Below are 15,028 nucleotides of genomic sequence, written 5' to 3' on the forward strand. Positions count from 1 at the left end.
TATTTGTCAATTATCTGCTGTCTGTGCTGAGAGCAGGGCTGCCTGGACAGATAAAGCCCCAGGGGAGGGGCAGGGGGCCAGGAAACACACAGGGTGCAGGAGTGGAGCCCCTTCATCCGGTGGGCACACACCGCGGTGGGCATGCACCCTCACACTCTCCCACACAACGATGGGGACATCTCTGGCACACCTATCACCCCCTCACATGTACACGCAGCCCCACACCCTCAAAAGGCCCCTCCTGCGTGCACCTCTAGCGCACACGAACCCATAATCACGCCTGCTCACTCCCGCAGCGTGTCCCCTACACGCGTTGCTTCCCACACCCACGGTCACATGCACCCTACGTGGACACACCCTCCCCCAACATCAGCCTGCAGAGCCTGCTCCCATCTGCCCCGCCCACCTCTGCACACTCATCCTCCGCCTTGGCAATCACACACACGCACGTGCGTCCATACGCGCGTTCTCCACGCACACGCCTCGCCAGCACCCATGCTGAGGGCTTCCTCCACGTTCCCCAAGGCGGAGAGTGGTGCCAGGATGGACTGGCCTTGTGGGGTTTCCGAGGGCAGATGGGTCATTACCTGGAGACGGTTGGTTTGGTCTGAATTTTTGGCTGTGGAATCAGGAGACCTGGGTTTGAGTCAGAGGTCTAAATTCACTAACCATGCGGGCGCCTGGATGAGTCCCTTTCCCAGTCCAGACCTTCGTTTCCTCATCTGTGAGATGGGAACAATACCAATCGCAGTGGGTATTTCCAGGATCCAATCAAGTGCTGTCATGGAAGTGAAAATGTGAACATAGAGAGGGTCAGTGTGTATTATTATTGCTGTTTGCTGCCGTTGTTGATTAATTGGGTAATCGATCAAAAAACCTTTGTTTTTTAATTATTTTTTATATTTTTGTCCGTGCCATGCGGCATGCGGGATCTTAGTGCCCTCACCAGGGATCCAGCCCCGGGCCCCCTGCCGTGGAAGTGCAGTCTTAACCACTGGACTGCCAGGGAAGTCCCAGCAGTTCATTTCTTTTCATTGCTAAGTAGTATTCCATAGTCTGGATGTACTAGAGTTTGTTCAGCCATTCACCCCATGGAGGACATTGGGTTGTTTACAGTTTAGGGCTAACACATAAAACTGCTATGAACATTTGTGTACAAGTCTTTGTATGGACAGTTATTTCCTTTCCTTATGGGTGAGTAGGAATGGAATGGCTGGATCATATTGTAGATAGATTTTTAAAAATAATTTTATTTTATTTTATTTTTTAATTTTTGGCTGCATTGGGCTTTATCTAGTTGAGACAAGAGGGGGCTACTCTCCATTGTGGTGCGCAGGCTTCTCGTTCCGGTGGCTTCTCTTGCTGTGGAGCACGGGCTCTAGGCGCGCGGGCTTCAGTAGCTGTGGCACGTGGGCTCAGTAGTTGTGGCGCATGGGCTTAGTTGCTCTGCGGCATGTGGGATCTTCCCAGACCAGGGCTCGAACCCGTGTCCCTGCATTGGCAGGTGGATTCTCAAGCACTGCACCACCAGGGAAGTCCCAGTAGATAGACGTTTAACTTTTTTTTTTTAAATATCTATTTTAAAAAATTTATCATTCATTTATTTACTTAATCTGTTTTTGGCTGCGTCAGGTCTTAGTTGCAGCACACAGGATCTTTGTTGAGGCATGTGGGATCTTTCGTTGCGGCGCACGGGCTTCTCTCTAGTTGTGATGTGCAGGCCCCAGGGTGCATGGGCTCTGTGGTTTGTGGCACACGGGCTCTAGCTGAGGTGCGGGCTCAGTAGTTGTGGCACGTGGGCTTAGTTGCCCCGGGGCATGTGGGATCTTAGCTCCCTGACCAGGGATTGAACCCGAGTCCCCTGCATTGTAAGGTGGATTCTTTAGCACGGGACCATCAGGGAAGTCCCAATCGGGGTCCTTTGGAGGACTGGGAGACCCTATCAAGGTGCTTGTGACCAGGAAAACCCGGCCTGATCCTGGTAACCTTGAGGGTTCGACACCCTCCACCCCAAATCACTGGGACCCTGCCTGGGTCTAGTGCCTCACCCAGGATGCTCTGCAGCAAGCCTGTCCCCCGCATGCCCTCAGCTGGCCCACAGCTGCCCCCCGACCCCCTCCTCCGTCCACGCCCAGCCCCCCTACACCCAACACGTTGGGGTAGGCTTCCTTGCAAGACTTTCCCACCCGATTCCCAGCATTACAGCGGAGGGTGACAGCATCGCTCACAGCAGCTTTGCGGGCGGCCTGGGCGCGGGGCCGATGTGGGAGCACACGGAGGTGTGACTGTGGGGTGTCCGTGTGGGTCTGTGCGGTAGGAACGTAGCCCGCGTCTGTCCGGCTGTGTGGTGTGTGGGCATGGCTGTGCCGTCTGGGAGCGTGAGAGCGTGTGTGTGTGTGTGTGTGTGTGTGTGTGCGCGTGTGGTGGGTGTGTGGGTGCTAGTGCTTCTGTGGTGCCGGGGAACGTGAGTGTGGAGATGTGTGTGTGTGTGTGTGTCTGTCCAGGAGGGTGGCTGCAGTGTGGGTGTGCGTGGGAGTGCACGTGTGTGCTGTGGTGTGTGTGTCTGTCTGGGGGTAACTGTCTGTCTGGCCGTGGGCGTGTCTCTCTGGGCGGGTGGCTGCTTTGCGGGGGGGCGTGGGCTTCTCTGTGCTTGTGCTGCGTGTGGGGTGAGCGTGCGGGTCGGTGTGGGTGCGCTGCGGTGTGCGCGGGAGTGGCGGGCGGGCGCGCGGGCCGGCGGCCAGGGCGCGTCCCCGCTTCCCCGCACACAGTGGCTGGGCTGACAGCCGGGCGGAGAAGAAAACTAGACGTCAGGGAAATCAGTCAGAGACAAATCGATTCCCTTCAGAGGTGAGAAAAAGCAGATGCTGCAGCTGCTGGTGGCCCGTTCGGCTCTGAGCCACATCCCTCCCCAGCCTGAGCCCCCTCCCCCAGTGCTCTTGGCTGCCGCTGTCGGCCCAACCCCCTCTGCCTTTGTTAGGCTGCCTGGGCTGCCTCCTCCCTTCCCCTGTAGGCGGGCAGGAGCCCGTGCGGGGCGCGAGTGTGTGTGAGAGATGGGGGGACAGACCTAGTTGTGGGCCTCGCCTGATGGCAGAGCCCCCTTAGGGTCTTCAGAGACGTTGGGCCGGCGACTTGGCCTAGGACATCCAGGGAGCTGGAGGTGGCACTGGCCCTGAATTCAGGCCTGCTGGGTGCCAACCAAGGGGGATTTTGCCCACCTCCTGCTCCCCCACTCAGGGGCTCTTGGAGCAAAGCCCCCTTTTCCTCCCTGCATCCTGTGTTCAGGGAGAGCACAAGAGTTGCTGCCCCTGGGCAGCGCTGGAGCCGGTGCGCGAGTCGGCCCCCGGGGGTGGGTGGGGTCTGGGGCTGTGGGGTGGGGCCCTGACACCCTGCCTGGGTCTTGCTGGTACCCGGCTGCCCGGTGGTCCCCCACCCCCCCAGGCCCTCCTCTCTGCCACCCTCTTTTCCATTGGGTTGTAATACCCAGAACAAATCACGAAACAAGGGCAAAGCCTCTTAGAAACAGACCCATCTGGAGTCAGGGCTCTGTTTTCGGTGTCCCGGGCTCTCATGGCCAGCCTCTGCAGCCACCTGCTCGGCAGACCTGCTGAGCTTTTGTTCTGGGCCAGGGCCTGGGTTTGGAAGTAAGCAAGACAAGCAGGGCCTGCCTTCAGGGAGCCTCACATCCAGCCGGGAAGACACGCCTTGACTCCAGCTGGGATGAGAAGTAGGGGTGGGGAGAGAGGGAGGGCAGGGTCCCAGCCATAGGCAGCCCTGGTGCCCGCGACTCCACCCTCCTTTCCAGGAGCCCATGGGCTCCTAGCGTCAGCTCAAGCTGGTTCCTCAGCCACATTGCCCCCTGCCCCCTGCAGCTGTCCACTTGCCCACCTCCTCTCCAGCGAGTGCTCTCCCAGGTCCCGCCTCTCTTCCACACTTGACCCCTGGCTAGGACGGACGGCTCTGCCAGACCCGCGCTCTGTCTTCCTTCCTTTTTAGGACAGTCGGCTTCGTCCAGCATGCATGCCCCGCTGTTTTAGTGTGAAGCTACTCCGTTGAGCAGAGGGCGGGAGAAGTGGCTGTTCCAGGGGCTTGGTTTCTGGGATGGCTGCACCAACAGACTCCCCCCACTGCAGACCCTGTCCTCTGCCCATGAGGACCCTGGTCTCTGCTCCCCACTCTCAGGCCCGTCCTGACCAATGTCCACCTGCTGGGGCCCTCCATGGCCATCCCTAGCCACACTCTGGAATCCAGAGCCTGTGCTGAGAAGCCTGTGTTCCCTGGCTTTCCCAGACCTGGCTGTGAGTCCTGGGCCAGGCACTAAACCTCTCCGGACCTTGTGTTCTACCTAGCTGAAAGGATGAGGAATCAGGCCTTTTTCAGCCCCAGAGGGCCCCAGAGTGGGATCTGCTCGGAGTAACAGCTGTGTTTTTGTTACTGCTGGTCGGGGGATGGCTCATGAAATCCTTTCCAAACCCCACCCCTGGCCTAGATTCCCAGTGGCCAGCCAGATGGGAGAGGCCATGGATTGATCTACAAACATTGATTGAACCAATTTGGGGCCAAGCCCACGGGCAGACGGCACCTGGCCTAGTGCCTGGCCCATGAGATGTGTCCAAAAAATTAACAGCAGAGAGAAGGAATGGATGGAGTCGTGAGTGTGGACATTGCTGCCATGTCCCCGGCCCCCAGGAGCTTTCAGTCTCCCTGGGATGCGCTGGGTTTCTGACTCCAGCTCTGCTTCTGACCGCTCCTGGCCTTCCTGTTTGTCCCTCAGTAACATCAGCAGCTCTGTGACCTTGAAGACCATTTCCTGCTGGGATATTAATACCACCACTAATAATAACAGTAGCCATCGAGGCAGGAGCAAGCATACTAATATTAGCTGCACCTGTTGAGGGCCCAGCACGTGCCAGGCCCCCGCATGTGTTCTGATGTCAGTCGTCCCCTGAGCCGTGAGCTGGATTTGCCATCTCCATGTTGACAGCAAGAGGACGGGTGCTCTGCACTTGCCCAGGGTTTCAGAGCTAGGATAGAACTCAAGGCTGTTTTGGTTGGGCTCAGAGGATGGCAAAGCACAGAGGTACTCAGCTGACCTCAAGTAAGGGAGGGCTGAATGAAAAGAGGAACATCGTGGGGGCCTGGGGTGAGCCAGTTCCCTGGGCTGCGGACAAGGCTGGACTGCGGTGTGGAGCCTCAGGAGCTGGGGCCCCATGCAGCAGAGAACCCCCCGAGGCTGCAGTGCTGGCATCACCCTCAGTGGGCCTCCTCCTTCCCAGCTCTCTGCTCTGTCTGTCCCACGCCAACTCCCACGTTCCCTTCTTCCTCTCTGTGTGTCTGTGCTGGACCCCTGCTCCTCACGGATGTGGCTGCCTGGCAGCTCCACTCTCCACTGGGCCTCTGTCCACGCCTCCTTTCAGGCCCTCTCCCCCAGCTGCCTGCCCAATTCACTCCTTATTTCCCAGTTCAAGGTCGGCTTCCCACCCTGCCAGGTCACCTGCCCCAGCTGCCCGTTGTCAGGCCCCAGCTCTCGTTCAGTCAGCGGCGGTTGGATGGGCACTTTCCGTTCACCCAGAGGGTCTCAAACTTGGTCTCGGGACCTATTATGCTCTTAGAAATTACTGAGGATCCAAAAGAGTTTTTGTTTATGGGGTTGTGTCTATTGATATTTACCACATTCGAAATGAAACTGAGAAATCATAAAATATTTATTCTTGAAGAACAACGAGAATAAGTCATTACATATCAACCATTAACGTATTTTTCAGGACAAATAACTATTTTCTAAAATGAAAAAATTTAAGAGTGGTACCACTGTATGTTTTCACAGTTCTCTTTAATGGTTTACTGGGACTTCCCTGGTAGCGCAGTGGATAAGACTCTGCTCTCCCAATGCAGGGGGCCTGTGTTTGATCCCTGGTCAGGGAGCTAGATCCCATATGCATGCTGCAACTAAGGGTTTGCATGCCACAACTAAGAGTTCACATGCCGCAACTAAGAGTTCGCATGCCACTACTAAGAGTTCCCATGCCACAACTAAGAGTTCTCATGCTACAACTAAGGAGCCCGCCCACTGCAACTAAGACCTGGCGCAACCAAAATAAATAAATAAATAAATATTTTTAAAAAATGGTTCACTTAAGAGAAGACGGTTGGGTTCTCATGTCTGCTTCTGCATTCAATCTGTTGAAGCCTCTGGAAAACTCCACTGTAGGTTTGCAAAAGGAAGAGGGTAAATAACGCAAGTAACACTTTCCAATCTTGCAGAGTCTCTGAAAGAATAGGGGTCTTAGATCGTTCCTGATGTGACCCCTGCACGGGCTCCTCAACCTGACCAATGCCGCAGGAACCCAGCAATCAGCCACAGGCCGAACACCAGGCCCAAGAGCTCAGTCCTGAGAGCTGTGAGCTGGAGCAGTGGGAACTAGGAGAGCGAGTGGGCCGAGAGCAGCTTGCTGGAAGACATATAAGGTGAATGGAGCCACGGCAGATGGGCATCTTTGGAGAGGCAGAGGGGAGAGGGAGTTTTCTGGGCCCTGGGAAATGATTGGGCACATCTTCAAAGTGGAACAGAGAGGCATGTGGCCAAGGCTGGCTGAGACCTTAAGGGCCCTGAGCTCTGAGAAGATGCTTGTTCCCACCCTGCATAACTCAGGATAAAGTTTACTTTCCATAGCAACACTAAGCTTCCTCGTATGTTGAAATTAAATTAGCCCCTTTCTAGTTTCTGGATTGCAAAACTGGATAAGTGCACAGAGGCAGAACTTGTCTCATTTGGGGAGCCGTGTTGTGTCAGAGCCTGCGCCGTGGGCTCGCTCTACCTCGTGGATCACGTATGGGCACTCGGAGTAGGTGATGGGCAGGGTGGGTGGGGATGAGGGACTTAGAAAGGCCTGCCAGCGCTCCCAGAGCACCCAGTAATTCCAGGCACCCGCTGCTGAAGGAGGGTCTGAGCAGCCTAGCCTGCAATCGGTGGAAGGGGGGGCCGTGGTAGAAGCCCTGGAATCCCCAAATCTGGGGCGGGGTGGGAACAGTCATCCCCATGGCTACTGACCTTTCTACTTCCTTGTGAGGTGGTGGACCCTGGAGAGTTGGGGGGAGGAGTACTCTGGAGGGAATGACCCACACCCAGCAGAGACTGGGAGGAGGTGGGGCTTGGTTAGGGCAGAGGTCTCAGGGCCATGTGATGGTCTGTGGAACACCAGCTCTGAACCCGAGCTCTGCCACTTACTCCAGGCCTCAGTTTCCTCATCTGTAAAGCAGGGATGAGGACATCCAGCTCACGTGGTTGTCTGGAGGTGACGCGAGAAGGTGAAGGTGAAATGAGATAAAAGGGCTAAAGCAGGCGGTGCAAAGAATTGGGCCACCTCCATGAGGCACGAGCTTCCTTTCACTTCTGTTCGGTGCTATAATCAGATCCTGGTTCACAGGAATTGCTCTATAGATACCTGTTGAATGAAAGAATTAATAAATGAATGCAATGGTGGCTCAGTGAATGCCGGTTCCTTCCCTAGGCAAGGCCTAGGCCAGCCACCTCAGGCGGGGAAGCTAAGACCTAGAGAGGGGAAGGGACTCGTCTAAGGTGGTGCAGCAAGTTAGCGCGTGAGCCGAATCCTGGACGGAGGCTCTGCTGCCATCAGCCACGCGAGGAAGGGTGTCTGTGGGAGGGTCTGGGTCCTCCTCTGTGGCACGTGCTTGCGTGCCTGTGTGTGTGTGTGCCTGTGTGAGTGTGCATGTAAGCAAGCGTGTGTGTGTGTGTGTGTGTATGTGTGTGTCTGGGAAGCCAGGAGACTCGATTCCCTCCTTTCAGGGGTTCTTCCCTCCTGCAGGGAGGCCTGTCGTGGGCGGCTGTTCTGCATGGCCTCTGCACACCTCACCTATTTAATGGGATTTTTGTGCAGCCTGAACTCCCTGCAGGGAGGTGTTCTCATTCTGGACGTAAGCCCTGTCTGCAACGATGCCATCACAGCTTTGAAGAGCGTCCAGGCCGGCTGCTTCAATATGGGATGGAAACGGGAGCAGAATATTGGAAGAGGTGGGAGGTGGTGGTGGTATCACATCGCCCTTTGCGTCCCAGGGCTGGGAGGGGCAGCTTTCTCCTCCCTCCTGCAGAAATGCCCCAAGCCAGGGACGCCACCCTGGACACCGGCTTGGCATCCAAAGAGTGTTGAAGTCGGTGGCTCTGCTCTGCTCCAGCCCTTCTCAAAGCATGGCCCAAGGAACAGCAGTGACAGCATCAACTGGCAGCTGGTTAGAAATGCAGACTCTGGGCCCCACCTCAGACCCACAGCGTCCGAATCCCTGGAGGTGGGACCCAGGAATCTGCATTTTACAAGCATCCTCCTTGGACGCTTATAAAAGTTTAAAAATCCCTGCTTTACACACTTGCTCAACAAAAATATGACATCCAGCAAGGCTGGGACTAAAAGAGGGTGGGTGTTTCCTGGTTAGACTTAGAAACTTACTGAAACTGTTCGGTTGTCTGTTTGTTGGTCTCTCCATCCATCCGTGAGCCCATTTTTTATCTGGTAGACATTCAGTTGCACCTAGAAGTTGAAATGCGCAAGGTTGCCCCCACCCTGCCCCCTCCAGCTTGCAGTGAAGCTCTGCTGTGAGACTGAGGAAGTGGGCTTCTGTCGCCTTGATTCTCCAGGTGGTCCAGTGCTTCTGCGAGGCAGTTGCTTGTTTGAATCTGAGCCTACTGAAGCCACCCTAATGCAAAGTGTACAAGAGGGAAGGGGGTGGACACGACTTTTATTTGGCATCTATCCTGCGCTGGGCATTTCACCCTCCCAAACTCCCTTCCCCCTGGGTAGTAGTATTCTCATTTTACAGAGGAGGAAACTGAGGCTCAGAGAGGTGAAGGGACTTAACTAAGGCTGCAGAACCTGAGATATGATAGAGTCAGAATGTGAACCCAGTTCCTCCTGCCACCAGAAGCTGGGCCCTTTCTTCTGTTCCATGTTGCCAGGATCTTGGAGGACCTGAGAATCAACAGCTAGAAGCTGAAGGGCAGTCTGATTTGGGATGTGCTTCTAACTGTCTGGAGGTCAGCCAGCTGCCTGTAAGGTAGTGAGCTCCTCGTCACTGGAGCTGTGCAAGCAGAGACCAGGAAATCTGGTGGCCATGGTGGTGGTTGTGTGTGCGTGTGTGTGCGTGTGTTTATGTGTGTGTATATAGGGCAGGATTGAGACCGGGAACTTTGAGGGCCTTCTGTCCTTCTAGGGAGGCCTGCTCAGGCCTGCTCTGGGGTCAATGTCCCCATGGATGGAGGCTCTGCCGCCAGCTGCTCATTATCCGTGACTCCTCTAAGGGGACCCTGCCAGATCCCAACAGGAAACCTGTCGAGAAAGCTGTAATTAGAGCCGGGAGCCACAGGCCCGAGAGGTGCCTGCTGTAGCTTCCAGTGCAGACATGCTACCCTGGTGAAGTCCCTGGGCAAGAACCCCGTGAGTCAGGCACTCAGATCCTCTCCCTGCATGTGACAACCCCCCCACCCACCCACCCAATTCTCCCTGGAAGGAGACCAGTGTTCCCTGGGAGCCTACTTGGTGTCTGGGTTTCACATATGTTCTCTCTTCCATTCCTCCCCAGAAACCTGGAAGCGAGGCAGCGTTCACTATGATGCAGTGAGGAGCCCAAGGTCCTGAGAGGTCATATGACTCACTCAAGGTCGTCCTGCTGTAGCAGAGATGCGATGAAGCCCTGCCTTTGTGAGTACCTGGTCTAACCTTGTCATCATTCTGGGGGAGGCTTCGAGTCAAAGGTGGGGTGCAAGAGCCCAGTAGCACAGGTAGAGGAGGCCTAGATGGTCCTGGCTGGGTCCTGGGTCCGTCCCGACTGAACGTGACTTCCTTCAGCTTCTGTGAATCTGCCACAGAGGCGTGGGTCCCTGCCATGCTCCCCTATCAGACTGCTGGGCCACCTATGGCAACTGTGGTGGTTTAAAAACATGGCCACAAATTCTTCAACACTCCTCCTATTGAGAAATAACCTCTGTGTCCCCTCCCCTTTAGGCTGGGTAGATTTGTGACTGCTTCACTCCACAGAGAATGGCAGAAGTGATGCTAAGTCAGTAAAGACCATGCAGCTTTCCTTTTGTTCACTGGAGCTCATTTGCTCCTGGAGCCCTGAGCCACCATGTAAGAAATAAGAATCACTGACCTGAGGCTGCCATGTTGTGAGGAAGCCCGAGTCACATGGACAGTCCGTGTCTAGGTGCCCTGGTTAACAGTCCCAGCTGAGCCCAGCCATCTAGCCTCTCCAGCTGTTTGCGTTTTCCCAGCTGAGGCGTCAGACATCATGGAGCAGAGACCAATCATCCCTGCTATGCTCTCTGAACCCCTGGCCCATAGCATCTGGAAGCAGGGTAAATTGTTTTGTGCCATGTTTTCGGGTGATTTGTTACGCAGCGATAGATAACCAGTACAGCTATGCCAGCTGGGACGTACCATGCAGTCATCTCAGAGGTCCCAACCAGACCATCTTTTCCTCATGGCCCCTGAGCAGCTGGCTGGGCTCACACTCTGCATGCAAATCATTGCTCCAAGGGAAGGGTACAGGATTGGTGGGGGGGGGGGGCTCCGTATCTCCTGGGGGTTGCATCTGCTCAGCTTCCTCCACCCACTCCTTTCTCAGAAATAAGTTCCCAAATCCGGATCTGCCTCAGGCCCTCTTGTGTGTGATTAAGAGTCCTGATCCCCACTTTACCTCTTCTTAGCTCTGATGTCTTGGGCAAGCTACTTAACTCAGTTTCTTTAGTCTGTAAGATGGGGGTGACGATTACATCCGTCAGAGGGCTATTGTCAGCAGTGCCGTGCACGTAGCAAGCACGCTGATTGGTGTGGCTCATTATTACCCCTGAAGTCACCCTCTTCCTGGGCCCTTGTGCCATCTCCAGGTGCACAGGACTTTACAGTTTACAAGGTACCCTCTAGTTCCCCCGGCAACCCTGTGGGGCAGGTCAGTATTATTGCCATTGAACAGATGAGAAAACTGCAAATCTCGGATGTGGCTCGTGTCCATGGCCTCAGATATAGGCCCTTTGTCCTCCTCTTGTCGAGCTTCTTCTGGAATTTTCCTCTTTGTTCCCCCCTAGGGCTCCTGGCTGACTTGTCTGGTCTCCTCTTTACTTTTGCTCTCTCCTGCCTCTGGACTTATGGACTTCTCAGCCTGTGTGGCTTTGGATAACTTCCCCTTCCTGTGTCTCAGTTTCCCCCTCCATAAGATGAGGGAGTTGGGCTGGCTGATGTCGAAGGGCACTTGCAGCTCTAAAACAATCGCGTTTGTTTTCATATCCAGGAGTGGCTTGTTCTCAGGACTGCCTGCTGCTTCTCTCCAAGCTGAGTCTGTCTTGGCTGTGAACCAACGGAGAGGGCCTGATATCCATGGTTCCTGGGCAGCAGGGCCAAGCTCTGAGAATGGGGGAAGGGGCAGCACCCACGAGTTGGAAGGACCCAGAGAGGATGCTGGGGCATTTGTTCCCAGCTTGGCCACACTCGTAGTTCTGCCTGAGATTGATCCTGACAGTGGCTGGGTGAGGGACCCAACCCAACCAGGCCTGGCCTCTGGGGCCCCTCCTAAGGCTGTTCTCAGTGGCGTCTCTGGGCAGTGATGGGGTCTTTGGCATGCTGATTTCTGGTGGTCTAGCCATTGCTTCTTCACCTGCCAGGTATCTCCCAGGCCCACCTCAGGCCTCACTTCCTCCAGGCAGTCTTCCCTGATGTGCAGCATTAGGCCTTTTCTCTGTCCTCCCATAGTGACCTGGGCTTCCCATCAGGACCCTTGTTGAATTGTGGTCTGTAACTGCCTGTTCACTTACAGATTCTCCGCCAAGACCTTGAGCCCTAGTAGGCCAGGGTTCATGTCTGTCCTGCTCACCTCTGCTTCTCTAATGCCCTGTACAATGCTGGCACTACTTAGGTGCTCAGTAAGTATAGGTGGCGTGAAAGAATTTTAGATCAATAAATAAATAGCAACCAATGCTATTAGCAGTAATAGCAATAATGCTCCCTGCTTAAAATATCCCAGCCTCATCTGCCAATACCTTAAGCTAGGCCAGGGGAGGATGGCTTCCATAGCATATTAGTTTGGTCCCTGTAGGACTACTTCTCTTGAATTGTCTCTTTGTATGATGTCACTCCCCAGAAAACATCTCCATGAGATTTGTTTCGTGTCTATTCATAGAATTTTATCATGAAGACTGCCAGGAAATATTCCTGCTCTATAATCAGAAGCAGTTATGATTTTCCTAAATATCAGGCTTTATTTATATATTTATATTTTATTTCATGGAATCGTGTAACTGAGCAGGTTTCTCCTTTTGCAGTTGCTACCAGGAAGCTCAGATCGACAATCTGGATCCTTTGAAACAACGTTTAGAACTTTGTAGTCCTCATTTCTGAACTAGTCATATTTCTGTCTCATTTAATGTCCTTTCCTCTGTTTTGCCTCTGTACTTTCTTATCAATTTCTAATTTATGTTTTATTGCAGTACTTTAGGTAGCCTTGTAAATCCCTTATGGGTTTGTGTATGTTTTAAATCATTTTTCTTGGAACAAGGCAAGATATAACCAAGTGCATACACACGGTACTTCTGAGCACATTGATCCCAGATTGACCCGGGACTCAGTTACAGGCTGAAGAGTGCTGGTGCTTGATCTGCTCTCGGCCACACAGGCCTGTCTCCCTCCAGGCTCTGGCCACGCGGACTCCTGGCAGCCTGGTCCACGTTCTGTGGGCTGTGGTCTGCCAGGCCTTGTATGGGGTGGATGTCCCCTGACAAGAACAGGGCTTCTTCCTGAGCAGGTGGCCTCACTGCCCTGCTGCTGCTTCCTGACCAGCCTCATCTCTGTGGTTCCTCATCCCCTGCCTCATCCCCCTTCTGTGATGATGCTCAATACTGCTCCCGAGAAACTGCCTTGGCTGCCTTCACAGCTAAGACTCGACCTTGTCCCTGGGATGTAGCCTGATTCCAGTTGCCACGGGCAATCACACTCACCATCAGTCAGGCCAGGGCGACTGACCTCCAGACCATGAGAACACACCCTGGACAGCTTGAGTCAGCACCAGGGGTGGGGAAGCTAATAGTAAATAGATATAAAGTTAAGCGTTATCATTTTATCTTTGGAGATGAACATTTGCCCCCAGACGCAGCAAAGGAGGGTAGTATGAACCTGTTTGACAAATGGAGAAACTGAGGTTCAAAAGGTTGTGATTTTCCCAAGGTCACACAGGAAGTCAAAGGACCAGAGGGCTTTGCCTTCCAGACTGGGGCTGGGTCCACTCTACCTCCTTTCATCGCCGAGGTAGGGGCCTGAGTGTCCAGTGGAGATTGGGCTGAGGGGGTCTCCAATCACTCACTCCCTGGCAAGGAGACCCCTCTGAGGGTCACAGTCCTCTGAGAACCCCATTCCCAGCCAGAGCCATCAATTGCCGACAGGGCGTAGGGCCTGCGACGTTCCCTTCATTCCCTCCGCAGAGCTGCCTGGTTGTGGAGATTCAGCCCACGTGATCTGACGATCTGCCTGCTGGGTGCAGAGATGAGGAAGGGGAGGTGGGAGGAGGTGTGTGGGGTGCTGAGGCCTCTGCCTCAGGAAGCTTCATTTTGGTCTCTGCTAGAATTCAGAGCCCGGCCGTCTGATCGAGTGAGGCTGCCACACGTTTTCCCTAGAGCCGTACCCTCCGTCCTTTTGACGAGGCTGTAGTGTTCAGAGCTGGGCATTTTGGAAGTAGGGGAGCCAGGGAATTGTAAGTCTCCTATATGGACATCAAGACAGCTGGTGTGGGCCTTCCTTCTCTGAGTGACTGCAAACAGGTCCCTTGACTCTGGGGGTCTGAGTTTTGTCATATGTGAAATGGGATCTGGAGTCTTTGCCCACCTCTCTCTCAGTGGTGTTGTGATAACCAGAACCTATTTGTTCTAGAATGTTTCCCCACCTCACATCTGAGATGCTGTGCAGAAACAGTTCCCCAGGGGACTCTGTGTACCTCCTTGCCGCCCACTCGCGTTGCTGGAGGAAACAAAACCCCTGCAAAAAACAAAAGACATCAGCGCATCAGAATGCATGGAGTGGATGGTGGTGTTTGGATTCTCTTCCGTATAAGAGCTGTATTCATGCAACGAGAATTTGTTAAGGTTTTGTTCAGTTTACAAATATTTGTCGAGCTCCTGCTTCGTGCTCAGCCGTCTGCTCTATGTTGGAGCTGAAGAGGTGATAAAGCACTCTGGGGGTGGGCATGTGGGGAGAGCCGGACCTGGCTCTGAGTCCTGGCTCTGGTCCCCACCTCCTCGGTGACCTTGGGCAAGTCACTTCACCTCTCTGAGCTTGTCCCCTCTGTGAGCTGGAGATAATGCTAGCCACCTTCCTCATAATGTTGCAAGGATCAAGTGAGGAAATGTGATGTTCTTGTTAGCAGTGACTGAAACACCAAGTGTGGTTATTGTTTTATCGGGAGTGTTGGGAAGACATGGGTCCTGCTCCCGTGGCAGCATGGTTAGGGAAGTTATTAGTTATGGTAATGGGAGATTTGGGCTGGGGGGAGCGGACATAAGATGCTGTGGACGCACAGGGGAGCCGGGAGGATTTGTGGCCTTGGTGATGATTTCCTAGCAAGCAGCTGTGAGCCCTGCCCAGGACTGCAGATGGAAGGCACACATGGGATTTAGAACAAATCCCATGGGGAGACAAATCTTGTGTATGCTAGCTCTCTTACTCAGATGCTGCCCTCAAATTATCCTGTTGGCATTTTCAGGAAAATTACAACCATGTGCATCTTGGAACAGGGTTCAAGGGAGGGGGAGGGTGGTAGTGGTGGTGGGTGTCTTAGTTGGGCTGGCTGCTATAACGAATACCACACACTGATGGCTTAAACAGCAAACATTTATTTCTCACAGTTCTAGAGGCTGGAAGGCCAAGATCAGGGTGCTGGCTGATTCCGTGTCTGGTGAGAGCCAACTGCCTGTTTTGCTCTGTCCACACGTGGCAGAGACCATTTCTCTAGTGCTTCCTCTTATAAGGGCACTAATTTCATC

This window comes from Globicephala melas, chromosome 16 (assembly GCF_963455315.2).
Source record: "Globicephala melas chromosome 16, mGloMel1.2, whole genome shotgun sequence".
Lineage (NCBI taxonomy): Eukaryota > Metazoa > Chordata > Mammalia > Artiodactyla > Delphinidae > Globicephala > Globicephala melas.